This window comes from Pezoporus occidentalis, unplaced genomic scaffold (assembly GCF_034315485.1).
Source record: "Pezoporus occidentalis ecotype Australia unplaced genomic scaffold, CSIRO_AGI_Poc_V1 ctg88, whole genome shotgun sequence".
NCBI classification, from domain to species: domain Eukaryota; kingdom Metazoa; phylum Chordata; class Aves; order Psittaciformes; family Psittacidae; genus Pezoporus; species Pezoporus occidentalis.
In genome coordinates this window covers 220017-235436 of record NW_026916242.1, presented here as the reverse complement: position 1 = coordinate 235436, position 15420 = coordinate 220017, and the positions used below count along the sequence as shown (strand labels likewise).

Genomic DNA, 15420 nt, shown 5'->3' with positions numbered 1-15420 from the left:
CCGGGAACGCGCTGCCGCCTTTGCTCGGCCTGCATCCACCTCTCCGGCCCCCCACCGCGGTGTGTTACGGAGCGGCCCGCTGCCGCCCCACGGGGACCGGCACTGGGACGAGGGCTACCCGGGAGCCCTGCAGGTACCTCGGGTTCGCACCGGAGCGCGGGGAGCGAAGAAGCTGCCACCTTCGTGGCACAGCCTGGCCGCCGACCCGAGGGGCGCGGACCGTGGCGCGGGCGCTGACCGTGGCTCAGGTGCGGCCCATCTCGGCTCTCTCCGCAGCAGTGGCGCCGAGCAGCGGCAGGGCAGCGCAGAGCCCGCGGCGAGGAGGAGCTGCTGGCCTCGGCCCCGTGGGTTCTGCGGCCGGTCGGGCCCGGACCCGCGGAGCGAGCCGCCAGCAGCAGAAGTTGGTGACAAACGTGAGCTGGCCGTGCCTGCCGCCGGCCGCTTCCTTTGTGCGTTTGTGAGCACTTGGGGTGACATTCCTTCCTCCGTGCCCGCGGCGGCGAGTTAACCTTCGTCAGTGCTGGGAGAGATTGTTGTATACAGACGAAAGGAAGAAAAGCCTTTGTGAGTTTTGCAGAGGTGCTTTAAACACACGGTTAAATGACAGGCGGAAAACGATGTGTTTTTTGTAATTGGCGAGTTTCTTCACATTCAGGTTGATGCGCTTCCTCAGTACAGACACGTATGGCAAAGAAATACTTGGTTTCTTTGAGCATATCTTTGATCACAGTTTATAATTACTACCTATGTACACCTATGTATCTTTTGAGAGTCAGTAATAAAAATTGTTTTTATTAAAAGCCTTAAAGATTAAAAAGGACACAGGAAAATTTTCTGGCCAGCCTAGCAGCCAGAGCACTCCTTCCTCTTACGTACGATCCAAGCATTTTGGACTAGATCCTTAGCAATATAATTTGGCATAGTGAACCTCACTGATTTACCTCAGCTGAAGATCTAATTCCAGTGCATGACATACTTAGAATATGTAAAAGATATTCCAGAGGCACAAAAAAGCGTGGTCTCGCGTTTCAAGAAAAATCAAACTAAGCCAGACTAAACCAACATAAATTCTTACTCTGTACCACAGTAATTACCTGTCGTGACTGCAAATTCCCTGTTTTCCTCAAGAAATACAGTCCTCAAGAAATAAAGCTGCATTCCTCAAGAAATGCAGCTTTAACCAGAAGCTGCATGCAATGCTTTAAAACAAAAAGAAACAATTTCTTGTTTGATATTTTTGTAATAGATGTGCAATTATTTCACTCTGGGGTATGTGAACAAATCTTTAAGAATTGAAATGCATTGTGCATTATTATTTCATATCCTGTACAGGCTTTTAGTGACTTCACCATTCCGAGTGGCTTTAAGATGAGATGTTTGATAGTCACATTTTTAAAGTTTTATTTCTGTGGTGTTTTACTTGCCTGGTCAGATTTATCCACCAGTGCAGCGTGGTGATCAGGCAGCAGCTCAGGTAGTGGCTTTTCAATTATTTAAATAGGAGGTTTCCCAAATCCCCTTCTGGAATGAAAGGTTCTTCAGGAGAAGGGGCAGGTTCCCCACACTCAAAGCCGATCTCCCTGCTGACTCCCTTCCCTGGCCTTCCTCAGTGATTTCTCTACCGTGTCAAGGCATTTTGCTACCAAATAAATATTCAGAGGTGGGGAGTGAGGGGGGAGAAATGTGGGAAAAATAGGCCTCCCAGGGAGCTATTGATTTGAGATATGAAACATTGTATTGATACAAGAAAAACTCAGACATAAGGAAGCAGTTTGATATTGCACAATATTTGAGAAAAATCGTGTGCATCTGTTTAGCACAATGTACTGCATAATGACAGCAATCTTCCCTGTTTGTATCTATTCATCTGATTATACAGCGTAACAATTCTTTTTGCCACACATTTGTTTACCAAAGGATTTTTTTTAATGGATAATAAATTAGTAAATCAGATATCGTGCTCTTGGGGAAATGCGTTAGTTGACTCCCTACACACAAGATAGTTGTGGTTCTTATTTTATGTGATACTCAGTGATACTTGCATATACAGATGAAGTTACATGCTTCCCTTGTGGCGAAGACAAAGGAAGTTTTAAATCACAATTTAGCACTCTTTCATCTAGGCACATGTTATTTTGAAAAGCTTCAGTTTTTAACACTGTGGTGCAGCACTGATGTAATGAAGAGCTTTGACTTACTTGAAGTATAACCCAGTGGCCTTCTTTTGATGCTTTTTCCATAGCTATTTCTGCTGCTGCTTCCTGTCCTTGACCCAGCGATACATTGTGAAGTTCTCGTGAGTCAATGGTAAATTCAGACTTGCTCCCTAAACAGAACAATATACTGTACTACTTCGAGCCAAATAATGGAGTGCTCAAACAAGCATGTGTTGTGTACACAGTGTTTAAATGGCACCATATCTCATGAGTCATCAAAGTAAAAAAAACAGCCCTCAAAAATACAGTTTCAATAAATCAGCTGAGCTGGGCTATTGTATTGCTTTCTGGCTGGGTATTCTGTATTAGCAAAATACTGCTGTGGCTGAAAAGCAACCCAGAAGTGGAACAATTGATTCCTGCTGATGGGTTCCCTACCTATTGCCTATATAAATATTTCAATACACATAGAAGTGAATATGTTAGAAATGTATCTAAAGAAAAAAATAAGAAATGAAATTAGTGTCTCACTAAAGTTAACATTACCCACAGGCAATACAAGGAGCTACACAGAAGTCCTTACCTTGGCATTAGCAGGTGGTTTGGTCAAAAGAGAGTTAGCAAGTTTTCAGCGTATCTAGGCAGTAAGGTCAAAGCTCTTCCTCAAGTATACTTACGCAAAGATGATGACTTATGCTAGTAAAATGCAGAAGAGCAGACAGCTACCTCTCATTTCAGAAAGCAGCCCGCATTCACCCAGGCAGCTGCCTGAGTCAAGCACTGTAACTTTCATCAGATAGTATGTGTTCCAGATGTAACGCTGTCTCCGCATTAATGTGACAGCACTTGGCAGTAATGGAAAGGCCTCATTTATTTCTCTGGTTGAATATCTAAGATCAGTGGTATTTGCTAGCTCCTCTGGTAGAAACTTCTTTTACTTCATGGTAAATGTCATGTTTTCTTATGATTGCTGGTGATAGGGTCTAGTCCAGACTAATCTAATGGCTCAGAATTGACAAGGGGGCCAGTCCAGGATATGAATGCTCCTGGGGAACAGCACTACCTTCTTCAGAAGTTTTTGTGAACACTGGGCTCATTTTGTTACAAGTTACATTTGGGCAAAGTTCCCATTAATTAAGAATTAGACTTGACAGAGCCTTGTGAAAAACAACAGTAAGGTGTAAGACCCCTCTATGGGGCATAATATTTTATCATGACTTCTGTACAACACACGTTAGGGTCACTCACAGTGCAATCTGTCCTTCAGAGGGCTGAGGCTAGTAATGCAAACTGACAGTGTAAGTCATCCTGACTGATTTACTGTCTCACATAGTTATCAGGTTCAGGAAAGAACTTTTTTGCTTTTCATTCTCTTAGAAATTTCATTTTTCTGGACATTCTAAACCAGCTTCTGCTTCTCCTTTCCAGGAGCCTTCAGTGTCTCTGTTCAGGTAACAAAATTTATTCATCATTGTCGACACTTGAAAGGTAGAGCCAGTACATTTGGGCACAAGCATATGGATTTTGAAAATCAAGGAAAGGTTTTGATTTAAAAAAAAGCCCCAGTGTATAGGTTCATTATTATAGACACACTGCAACCTGATTTCTGTCCATCATACAGTTAGAGAAAATCAAAGTAACTGGTGAAATCCAGAGAGTTCACAAGGCGTCAGTTTCTGTAAGTAAAAGCTTTAGTACACAATGGCTCTGCAATTAATAGGAAATATCCATAATATTTATCAGCGTTTATTTTCACAGAAAGTTTGGATTTAATTTGTGGCCAAATTCCTGGTTTAAAACATTTTTAAATCTTTCAAAACCATGCAATGCAGACTGGATATCGTACACATAGAGAAACATTTCTTCTAGTACATGAGTTTGTTCACAGATGTGTCAGCTTGCAAGACCAGCTAAGCCTTCACTAAAATACAGACAAAATTCTAAATGTAAGGCTCTTCTGCCTCCACAAATTAAATGTGTGCTTTTGTGTGTAAGTCTTTTAGGATGGCAACAAGGCTCGAAACACTCAAGTGTGCTAGGAAAGAGTATTAATACAATATTCCAAGGCTAGTTGAGCTCAGATTTCTTTAAAAGAGGAATAGTTTCTATGAAGAAATTGCCAGATCAAAGATACATGGTGAAATGATTAAAATCTTAGAAGTCTGTAAGAACTGCATCTAAATTTTCCCCTCCTGTAAAAGGCAAAAAGGCAGCTCCACACCATTAGTTACTGTGTTGTACAGGGATGTGCTGTGTTCTGTTACTTGGTGTTTAATCCAGAAGTGCATTCAGCTATGTATTAGTAGTGAGTGCTGAATTATAAGCCATCAGAGCAGCAAAAGATAGGACAGAAATAAACTGTTGGCTGCAATTGCCCCTTTGAAAAAGAACAGGGATTCTGAGAGGGCAGGGAAGGAGTTTCCGTGTCCCCAGTGGAGTTTATTATTCTCTGGAAACAGGTAAACCAACCCTGGCTCATGAAGATACTTTAGAATAGGAAATGTTTTGCCTTTGAAATGTACCAGATTACATGTCATTTCAAATAGTGTTCATGGCAAAGATACCCCTGGGACCACCTTACAAGAGCTTTATTTCTTGCCTGCAAATTAGTCAGTTCAAAACAGTTCTCTCATCTCTGCCTTCAGCTCTTAATACCACACACGCTGTTTGTAAAATAGGGGAGTGAAAAGACCCTGAATACAATGGTACAATTAGAAAACTAAAACAAAAACTCTAAAGGCAACAACAGGATGGGTTTCAGCCGACAAGGAAAAGAATGAAATTTCGGTGCCTTTTTGGAGGCATTTCAATAAACCCTCTTTTTCCCCTTTCAGCAGGGGCTCACTGAAGCAGCTATGTTTTCTAAATGGCAGACAGACAATAGCATCTAAATTATTTTTAAGAAAGCACTTATAGCACTAAGCACCCACTACTACTAAATCCGCCTTAGAGGAGAAGGGTGGAGGAAGAAGAAAGGTCAACAAATGTATCAAGTTCTTTGTGTAATGCCTCACTGACATTTTCCAGCTCCCTCAGCTGGCTTTTATTTTTTTATTTTATTTTTTCAGAATCCTGGTAAAATGCAGTAAAGGATTTGAGGTTATTGTCTGTCTCTCTCTAACTTCTGACATCTCTTTATAACAAGAAAGAGTCACAGCCAACTGTAACAGGAGGGCAACACAATGGATCCTGGTAAGACAGGGAAGGGGGGAGGTTCAACTTTGCTGCCCCTTTGCCCCTATTTCTTCCTCACAGAACAGAAGTGCCATCTGTTCCTAGTCCTAACATGCATGCATTTGATTTCCATTCAGTAATAACTAACACAGGAAAAAGATTATCAAGTGATCTAAAGCACTATCAGCATTAAGCAAGTCTTCCCCATCCAGTGTTTTGTTTGCACCTCCAAAGATTTGCAGATGAAATGGATATGGGCAAGTGCCTTAATTGCCTAGAATTACTCTCTTCTCTGGTAGAGGACCATATGGTCAAGGTGTGGAACATGACCAGAGTAAGGATATTTAGGTGCTTTTAGGAAAATCAAATGAGAGGATGGATGGTTAGATTCTTCAACCTGAATTCAGTACACCAATCTGTATCAGTTGGTGCTGTAATGTTTTATGAATGCAAAATCAAGTCACAGCATATTGTGTGAGGCTGGACAGTCAGTATTAAAGTATGAGCATGTTTCTAAAGAATCTGTAAAAATGCCCCTTATGCTTCACAGTCAAATCTGTTGTATTCACAAATAAAAAGCCCAACACCACCAAAATTACCTAACACTTTCCAGTCCAGCAAACTCAGTTTAAGGTTGTGCTGGTTTTGGTTGGGGTACAGTTAATTTTCTTTGCAGTAGCTGGTATTGGACTATGGATTGCTGGTGAAAACAGTGTTGATAATTCAGGGATGCTTTCCCTATTGCTGAGCAATGCTTACAGGGAATCAAGGCCTTTTCTGCTTCTTACACTGCCCTGTCAGTCAATAGGCTGCGGGTGCACAAGAGTTTGGGAGGAGACACAGACAGAGCAGTTGGCCTCAAATGACTGAAGGGATATTCCATACCATATGATGTCTCACTCAGGATATAAACTAGGGAGGAAGTTGGCCAGGGGGCACTGCTCAGGAACTGGCTGGGCATTGGTCGGTTGGTGGTGAGCAATTGTTTTCATTTGCATCATTTGTCTTTCTTGGGTTTTATTTCCCTCTCTATTTTTTTTAACGTTCCTTTTCATTACAGTATTACTATTTTCATTATCATTATTATTATTAATCCAGTTATTTTTACTTTTACTATTATCTTCCAGTTATTAAAATGTTCTTATCTTAACCCGTGAGTTCTCTCACTTTTTACCTTGCAATTCTCTTCCCCTCATCCTGCTGAGGAGGGAGTGAGCAAGAAGCTGTGCAGTGCTCAGTTGCCAGCTGCGGTTGAGCTATGACAATCTTTTTGGCACCCATTGTGGGGCTTGAAGGCTTTGAGGTAATAACAGATTGATCAGAGTGTATTATAAGGGATTTATATTTCCTCTGTTAACTGTTGCAGGTCATGATATTGATTCATGTGTTCTCAATATTAGTTTACTTGATTTTTTTTTTGTTTTTTTTTGCTGTACCTGTTAAAGATTGGTGTTGGCTTTTGCAGTTTGCTGTGCTCTGTAGTGATTAGTGATGTTTTGCCTGGGAAATTTGTTACTAAAGCAATGACCTTGAGCTTGATCTGGTATATGGGTTCTGTTCTGAAGCCATTACTGTACATCTTATGGAGACAATTAACAATTGTACTTCTTCCTCTCAGTTTTTTTGTCAAGGAAGTACAAAATAGCACCTTCACTACCTTCTTCCATGATGTTTTCTCTCTTGTTAAAATAGCTTCTCAATATCTTGAACATCCTCATATAGTTGAAATAGCCAGTTGCTACCATGGCAGTGCACCAGTGACAGTATTGCAACAGTCAAGACTTACTGGTTCCCATCCATGTGTTGATCCATCAACTGGAGAGTCAAGGACTGACTGGTAATACTCATTCACCTTTAACAGTCCCATTTGGCCAGTGTAAAAATCTAATGAAGGGTGGAGGCTAACAGTGGTCTGTTGAGGCTTGAACAAAGTTATGCTGCTGCTGAGTGCTGCCTTACCAGATGTGGTGGAACTCCAATATGAACTGGAGTCAAAGGCAGCCACACAGTGGAGGAATTTTTTGAGACAGGGAGAAGAGCAATCCAGATTCTTTTGAAAGCTGGTTTTACTGTCAACCAAAGTAAGGTCAAAGGATCTGCACAGGAATTCAGTTTTTAGGAATAAAATGATATTACTGTTTAGGAATAAAATTGCACTATATGTTATTTTCCTTTTCACTATGTGTTATTATTGTTACTGTTACTGTTATTGTTATACTGTTCTTATCTCAACCCATTCCAACTCTATTCCCCCATCCTTCTGGGGGAGTGAGGGAGTGGCTCTGTGGTGCTAATTTGCCAGTTAAACCACAACAAAGATCCAAAACTCAAGAAGATCACCTTTTGTTCCTAACTTGCTGCAGGTGCTGGCGACACCATGGGTCCCTCAGTTATGCCCAGTTTTGACTGATGTCTTACTGTTGAAAGCAATTGAGTGCAGCAGCAGATGTCAGCAAAGGAAAGATGCCTACAAAGTGCTGTTGCAAAACATGGTGCAGTAGGTGCAGTGGGATTTCTCTGTCCCAGCCCTTCAGGAATTTCAGTGTTCTTTCTTGTTTTCTCTACCTGATTATTTTAGCAGTCTCTCATTTCTCCATCTTCTTATCCTTTCCCCCTTTGCTGCTGCTGCCTGCCCACCTTGCTACTTAGGCACTTCTATGTCCAGAAACTGACCCTGTCAGATGCCAGCTTTCTTCCCAAGGACTGGGGAAGGACCTCAAGCTTGGGAGAAATGTGGCCAGAGCTGTAATGGTGCAAATAAACTTGTAAAATGGTTCAAGAGGGCAACGCCAAGCAAATGGCTAGCAGGTAGCTTGTGCTTTAGACTAGTTTATTTTGCGCAAGTCAGATATTGCATGCGCTGTATCTGGAGTCTGAAGCTGATCTGTCTGGCAAACCTACTGTTGTCTACATTGTCAAAATACATGAGACAACATTTCATTTCTCCAAATTGCCATTAATTTCATTGCCTTATTTTCTTTCTTTTCCTCCTACACCAGGATGACACTTTTGAAGTGTACTTTTAAGAGCATAATTTGATCAAATGATCCAAGGGAACTCCCTATAGACATCCATGATTTAATGCTAGATCTGTTATAAAGGTTGGCTTGTCTGACAATGGCAATTGGTTTAACTCCAGTTGATTTGTAGTAATAAATATAGTGAGTTTTTTTCTGTGTCAGGACTGTAATTTGTTTACACAGCTTAATCAGGAATGTATCAAATAAAGGCAAGACCCGGCCACGTGTGACGGTGAGCGTTTTGAGCATCCCAACCTCACGCAGAGCAGAAGGTGCTCGGCACCTTGCTGAAGTCAGCCATTGTGCATATCCTCGTGCGAGATGCTTGCACGTGAGTTCCAGGTGACCTCAAGGAGACTGCAGGAATTCACTGGTTGGTTGATTTATGGTTCAGTACTCAGTACACAGATACTCTGTGCTCTGAAAACAAGTAAGGTCAGTAACTGAATCTGAATTTCTTTGTCCTCCCTTTCCCTTCTCCATTTGGGATTTCGCTTTCCAGCTCACATCACATGCACTGGAAGCCAAAGATAAGCCTCTTTTACTGGGTTAGTATTTTCATCCTAGTTCTGACTCACATCTGTGCAGGCTTTGGGCTCATCTGCTCTGTGACCATCTACCACTCTTTTCAAAGGGAAGAAGGAAACTCTTGGTATTGGGTGCAAATCTTAGAAGTGGTCTGTGCCTAATAAGAGCAAGAACACAGCTGCACAAGACTCAGCATACTTCTCAGACAAAATGCAGTGAAGGCAAAGATGACACGTTTAGCTAAATGAGAGATCATTACACAATACTCTTTCCATTCAGCCCCTTCTAGGAGGAAGATATACATGCACAGCAGCACTTGGGACATGAAGAGCTGCTTTAAAAGTAGATGTGGTTCCTGGTGTTTGAGATGAGGATGGATAGTGGAGAGTGAGAAAATCGGCTGTCCCTGCAGAGGTGTCCTCCAGCCACAGCAGTGTCTGTGAAGTTGTGCTTTTCTGTACTTGATGAGAAAGCAGCCTGGGCTGGCTGAGAGCAAGCTCAGTTTGTAGGAAGAGTTTCAGACTGATACTCATTGCCTCAGGAGGAAGTTTCCGGGGGCCCAGCACAGCCTGTTAGCAGCATGAACAGCTTGAGCTACAGCAAGGAGACCCAAGCAGAAGTACACAATCATGTCCATATTCCCTCCTACTGTGGTGAAGCAGGAAGGCATGCAAGAGAGGCCTGAAAATCATTAGGCAAAAGACTTCTGTGAGCTGCATGCTGCAGGCACAGGTGTACACACAGAGTCATAAATGGAAGCTTGTGCAGGGTTCATGCTGTACCGGGAGAGAGAACTGTGCTGTGAAAGAAAGCTTTTCTCTCTCAAACAGATGGATGTAAATGATATTTGAGGGTGTAATGCAGAGAGTCGTGTTCTTTACACTCAGCCTCATGTTGTCAGAGGGTTTTGCTCGCTGCACTGCCCTGTGAAGTACAACAGTAAAGGCCTGAGACAGGAGGGAAAGAAAGTTGTAAGCCAGTGGTAGCACTAGATTAAAACAGCAGCACACAAACACGCTGACCTCTTCCTGAGCAGTAACCTTGAGTGAGAGCTGGATTGATTGATTTTATTCTGCTTGTCCATGAGAAAATAGAGCACAGCAGCACAGACTGTAACTGGCCAACAGTGCTTGCGAGCTTCAGTGATCTTTATCGTGTTTATTTCAGCTTCCAGGTCCTTAAAGATATTTGTGATGTTAAGATGTAGTATTATACTCAAAGTCTTCTTATTGGCAAAAGGGTATTGACAAAAGGCACATTGTGCCTTTTGTGATCTATGAATTTACTGTTAGTCCGGTTAATGTTTCAAACAGCCTAATAGTCAAAATTACAGACCCTACACCATCAGTACAAACCTTGTTGCTTTTTAGTAATAATGGAAAAATGAATACAGGAAGGCCTCATTAAAAATAGAGTTAAAATTGCAACACAGAAATTTCCCTATTCTCTAGTGTTGTGCTTACTCTTTCAGTCTTTTGGGTCTTTGATTGACACTTTGGTATTTCTCAAAAGGTCTGGGGGAGTATTATGATGAGTCATCACCACGAAGAGTGCAATACTCATGGGAGGGGATGTCTTTCTCCTCAGTCTGGTGTCTGCTTGGATTTAGTTTTATATCTTTTCTTAACACTATCAGTTTACTGTGATTAAATGACTGATTCGTGTCATCTGTGTCTGCACTCTTCCCTGTGACTTATTCTAGCAGTCCACAATGAGTAATCATTTGTTGTTACTATAGACTAGAGTTAAACTAAAAAATCTAGTCAAGAATGTCTTAGAGCTGGACAAGCCACAGTTAAAAAAAGTTAAAACATATTTAGGCACAAACAAACCCACGGAATTGATGGGACACTGCACTGTCAGTACAAACCTTGTTGCTTTTAACTAATAATGGCAAAATCACACTTACTGGGCGTGCGTTATGTCAAGTCCCTTTGGCTATGCTGTGAATTGCCGAGTTCAGCAAGGATTTGCAAACTTTTCTATGACTGCAGAATCATGACTGAGCAGCAGATACTGTTTGCATTCACACTTTCCTATCTTCTGTTGAATCAGGATAATATATATAGGTCTCACTGACCTGTATTTCTTCATTGCTATCAGGAGACCAGGTAAGAAAAAACGTTTGATTTTCATCACTGATATAATTTGCACAATCAGCAGGAATACTGCAGTCATTAAAATGAGAGCTACAGGTTGTAGAGATGCAGGAGACCATAGTGTAACCTATAAGGATATAAGATAATTAAGGTCACACGATTGAATCTAAGATACATCACACACACAGAGGAACAGTGTCAGACAGGTTTTACAAGAGGTAATACACAACAGTTTCTGGAATTGGGTCTGTACACATACGATTGGATCGCATGTATATATGATTTAGAGACTGATTAGAAATAGAAGGAGAAATATCATAATCACAGCTGGTTAACTTTTGAGCTAAACTGTTGTCTGAAGACTGGAAACTAGTATCTTCCCGTATCTATTGCATATTTCAGTGCCATTTCCTGGCATTGCTCTGAAAAGACTCACTGGTATATTCCATTTTCTTGGACAGTCTGTGTTCACAGATGCACATCTAGAATATCAGAAACACTTGTTATACATTTCCAAAATTATCAGCTTCTTGGTAGCAAAAAGAACTTTTTCATCAGCTTGGTACATGACTACATATCCTACATACATGCAGTGTTTGGAAATGTGCTAAATCCAACATGGTTTAAAATACCTCCAACACAATATTACACAAACTAATATTTTTTAAATATTATTAAAAATCTTATTTAAAAATATTTATCAAAAATATTTCTCTTGGCAAAAAAATGTGCAACTTTTTGATCCATCTTTTCTTCTATGTTTCATAAGCACTCAAATTTTCAACCATATTTGTAGCATATGTATATTTTCATGTTACAGTGATAGACATTCATATCTTGGTGATCTGTTAAGCATGGTCACTCTCAATGACAGATGTGCAGAACCTCACTGTGAGAGTGCCAGAACCTCCCAGGGCCCCTCTGCCAGTATTTGACCATTTTTTCCAAATCCCTGGTCAGAATTGCCCATTCTCTGACTTCTGCTGGTTGCCTCTTTCCTGCCCTTTGCACGTCTGAGGACAACCTGGCTGTACTTTCAGGAAGCAGTAAATCCCCCTGCCCTCCTGGCCTTTTCAGGGCTGAAGAACCACAGCCTCTCTTCGCATGCTACCTGCTCCAGCCTCCACTGGATGAGAGCCAGTAGGTTAATGTCTTTCTTGTACTACAGGAGATAAAATAATTAGACTCATACTTTTCATTTATAGCACCTATTCTTGTTCATATACTTACTGGAGGTGTAACACTTTTAACTGGTTTTACAGCTGTACCCTCTTCTTGAGTTTTATCCTGTTCAGTTTAGTTGGATGTGCTCCTACTTCAGCTTTCAATCTCCTTCCTCTGAAGTCCAAATTTCTCCTTGCACTGCCAGTTCCTCAGTTCCCTCTGTTACCACTTACCAAACAGCCTATGTTTCAGCACATTATAGGCTTTTCAAGTTAAAAAAATCATTTCTTTTTTTCCATTTAATTTGGAAAAGTCTTGTTCTGCTTGCTGAATACACCTGCAGGAAGGTGGAACCCAAGGGTATGGTCCCCTCTGATGAGCTGAATAATACGCTGGCCTTTTACCAACAAAATTTAGTAAGGAAAATACTTTTAAAGAAGATGCAGTATTAGAAAATCAGTGGAGTAACAGAGCTCTTCTGAGGTTGCCTCTGCAAAACTTCTGACAGCATGTGGCTCTGCCGTATCCAGGTATGGAGTGCTCCTGTGGTTCCTCTGCTGTCTATGACAGCAAAGGAGACTTGGAATTTAGCAGAAAGTGTTCTCTCTTCCGAAGGATCAAACTCAAAGAACCTTCACTGTTAGGAATGTGACCTCTTCAGGTACTTACAATTATTTACTTACCGTTATAAACAGTAGAAAATTGCCAAATCATCCTAGCAAAGGGAATAGAGCTGCGACTGCAGGTGTCAGAATTTAGTACAGAAGATGGTGTCTCCAAAATTTGTTTTTAACTGTTTCAAAAGGCTGTATAAAGGAGGGCAGGAAGCAAACCATCAGGCAGTGATAGGGCTTTTTCTTCCCCTCATTTTTTACTTATTTTTTTGGTGGGCTAAGAATAGAGGGAACACATAGCAAGCATCTTGCTATTAAATTTGCCCATGACAAATAGTGCAGCTGCATGTAGTGTGCAGGAACATCTGTAGAATCACGACATATGCAGAATCCCCCACACTAAAAGCGTGACATTATACTGAAAACAGTTCAGTTGAAAAAAGCAATATAAATCCTTTTTATATAATTTTTCTCCCCCTTCTCTTTTGAATTAGGTTAACTAAAAGATTCTGTCACTCCTTCATGTCATCAGTAAAATTCACAATATAAAAGTAACTAAGCATTTCAGGAGTGTCTCCTTCTTTCAAGTCTGTCTTTCCTGAAGAAACAGAAAGTTTAATAAAGAATAACCAGTGGCAGAAATGCACTAGACACCAGAGCTTGCTCCAAGTGGAACTTGACAGAGTTTGCAGATGCAATTTAATTCTCCGGAAATCAAGGGGTGATTTTCGGTGTCTCTGTATCTTGTGCAGTTTTTCAGTTCAAAGTGAGAGGTACAATTGCTACCATCTTTGCTTCACCTATGTCAGTGACAGCACAAAATACAGAGATATAGAAAATATGTCTAAAATGTATAGCTTTCTAAAGTAAGGGGCATCTCCTTGCCTCAGATTTTTTGAGTTTCCATAGCTTATGTTCAAATGCAGCTGTCATGGAGTTTAGTAGAAGTTCCTTTAAGCTCCACAGTCATAAAGAAGGACTGTGCCTTTTTCAAAATCCTTGAAGTCTTTTATTTTCCCCTGAATGATTTTAACAAAATGTTTGCTTCTTTCTTTCAAGTCTTCTATTCTTTGCTCTCTGAAATAGTTTCTTTGCAAGCCTTAAAGTAAGAAACTTTATGATAGCAACACCAACACTGAGTTTTGTAAAGTCAGAGGTTGTCTGAAGACTGTGTAATGATAATACCGTGACAAGGCAAACACATGCAGGTATTAATGCCTGGATCATCACTGACTTGTTTCTTTGGAAACATCTTTCAATTTTTAGGAGAGCTCAGGCGTGATAACTGTGAGACCATTTCCACATCCTTTACGCAGGCTGCAGGGCAAGCCTGAAGCTGGAAGGGTCAGCCACTTGTGTCATAATTTTCAACTCTATGCCCAATAAAATCCTGCAGCCTAAATGTGAAAATGCAACTCTTGAGAGAGATTTCCATTATGATTTTATTGATGGTGTAATTTTGAGTTTACTGACTTGCTGATATTCTTTGGTCAAGTCCTTTGTCTTCATATGAACAAAGCCTTGTTTTCCTATTGCAGAGACATACTGTGTGTGAGAAGGTTTTTAAAGCACTCTGATGATGGCAAAGATATGTAAGTACATCTGATATTAACTGACAACATTTGCTTACTATTAATGGTATATTAATCTCTTAATTACTTTAGATATGATTCCTTATTTAATAATATGAAGATTTTTTGCATCCACTTCCCATTTTGCATGTTCAGTAACTGCTTGCACAAGATACATCATCATCTGCATCACCACTGCTGAAAGGAATATCATACACCCTGCAAAGCACTTTTGTTGGAAAATGCCCTTAATAACTTTTCAGTGTCTGACTTTCACATGAAGAAACACACATCCGGTGGTCAGATGTTAACTGCAGTCAACTGTGGCCACTCCAAGCTAGAAACGAGTGTCTGGCTGATGCATCTGGCTCACTAATCCTTCCATTGGTGGTGCCTGTGCTTTAGCACCAGCTAAATGTAAATGTTAATGGTCCAAAAGATGCAAAGAGCTCCATGTAGACCTAGGCTCCAGTTAATAATATATATAGTGGTACAATGTTTAACAAGTTAGCACTATATGGAGTTGTGGAAAAACGTACCAGAGAAAGCTACATTTATATGGTATGTAGAATGGAACACTGAGATTCCCTCTTTGCAGCTTTTACTTTAAATAAATTGAAGAGTTTTATGGTGATTCAGAAAGTTTTGTTTTTCTTGTGATAGACAGTGATTCTTGGAGAGCAGACACATGGATACATTCACCATGGATAAGTGTTTTGAAAAATACAGATTATGAAATAAAGAATACAATTCTAAAAAATAAACTTATTTTAGACCCAAAGGATCCAAAGTCAGCATCAAAAATGATTATTATTGCAGATGATCTAATTCTTTCAGTTGTTTGTCTTCATTTCAATTATTTCTGTTGCTGAGAGATTTCTTGTTTACAGTTTCTCAGCCAGAAGAATATCCCGAAGGAAGTTACTGTCAGCAGCCAAAACCAGTATCCGTAATTCACCCTAAAGCACTGTCAACTTAATTTTAAAGTAGTTTTTCTGCTTTATGCATTCATGCTGAAGTGGTAAGTTTACAAATCCATAAATCAAACCATATTAATAAAGGAAATATGTTTCTCTCTCAGATATTCTGTTTTC

The 15420-nt window shown here is 40.5% G+C and overlaps 1 long non-coding RNA gene across 3 annotated transcripts; it reads left to right on the top strand.

The window, feature by feature from the left end:
• The first annotated feature begins 3906 nt into the window (after positions 1 to 3906).
• On the top strand, positions 3907 to 10658 carry LOC134156550 (uncharacterized). Of its 3 annotated transcripts, none has more exons than XR_009961949.1 (3): positions 3907 to 5348; positions 7023 to 7167; positions 7694 to 10658. It is a non-coding gene; the product is annotated as an uncharacterized LOC134156550 (long non-coding RNA). The 3 variants fall into 3 exon arrangements; XR_009961950.1 differs by having other exon boundaries at positions 3907 to 7167; positions 7694 to 7822; positions 8513 to 10658; XR_009961951.1 differs by having other exon boundaries at positions 3907 to 7167; positions 7694 to 8898; positions 8985 to 10658.
• Positions 10659 to 15420: the final 4762 nt, after the last annotated feature.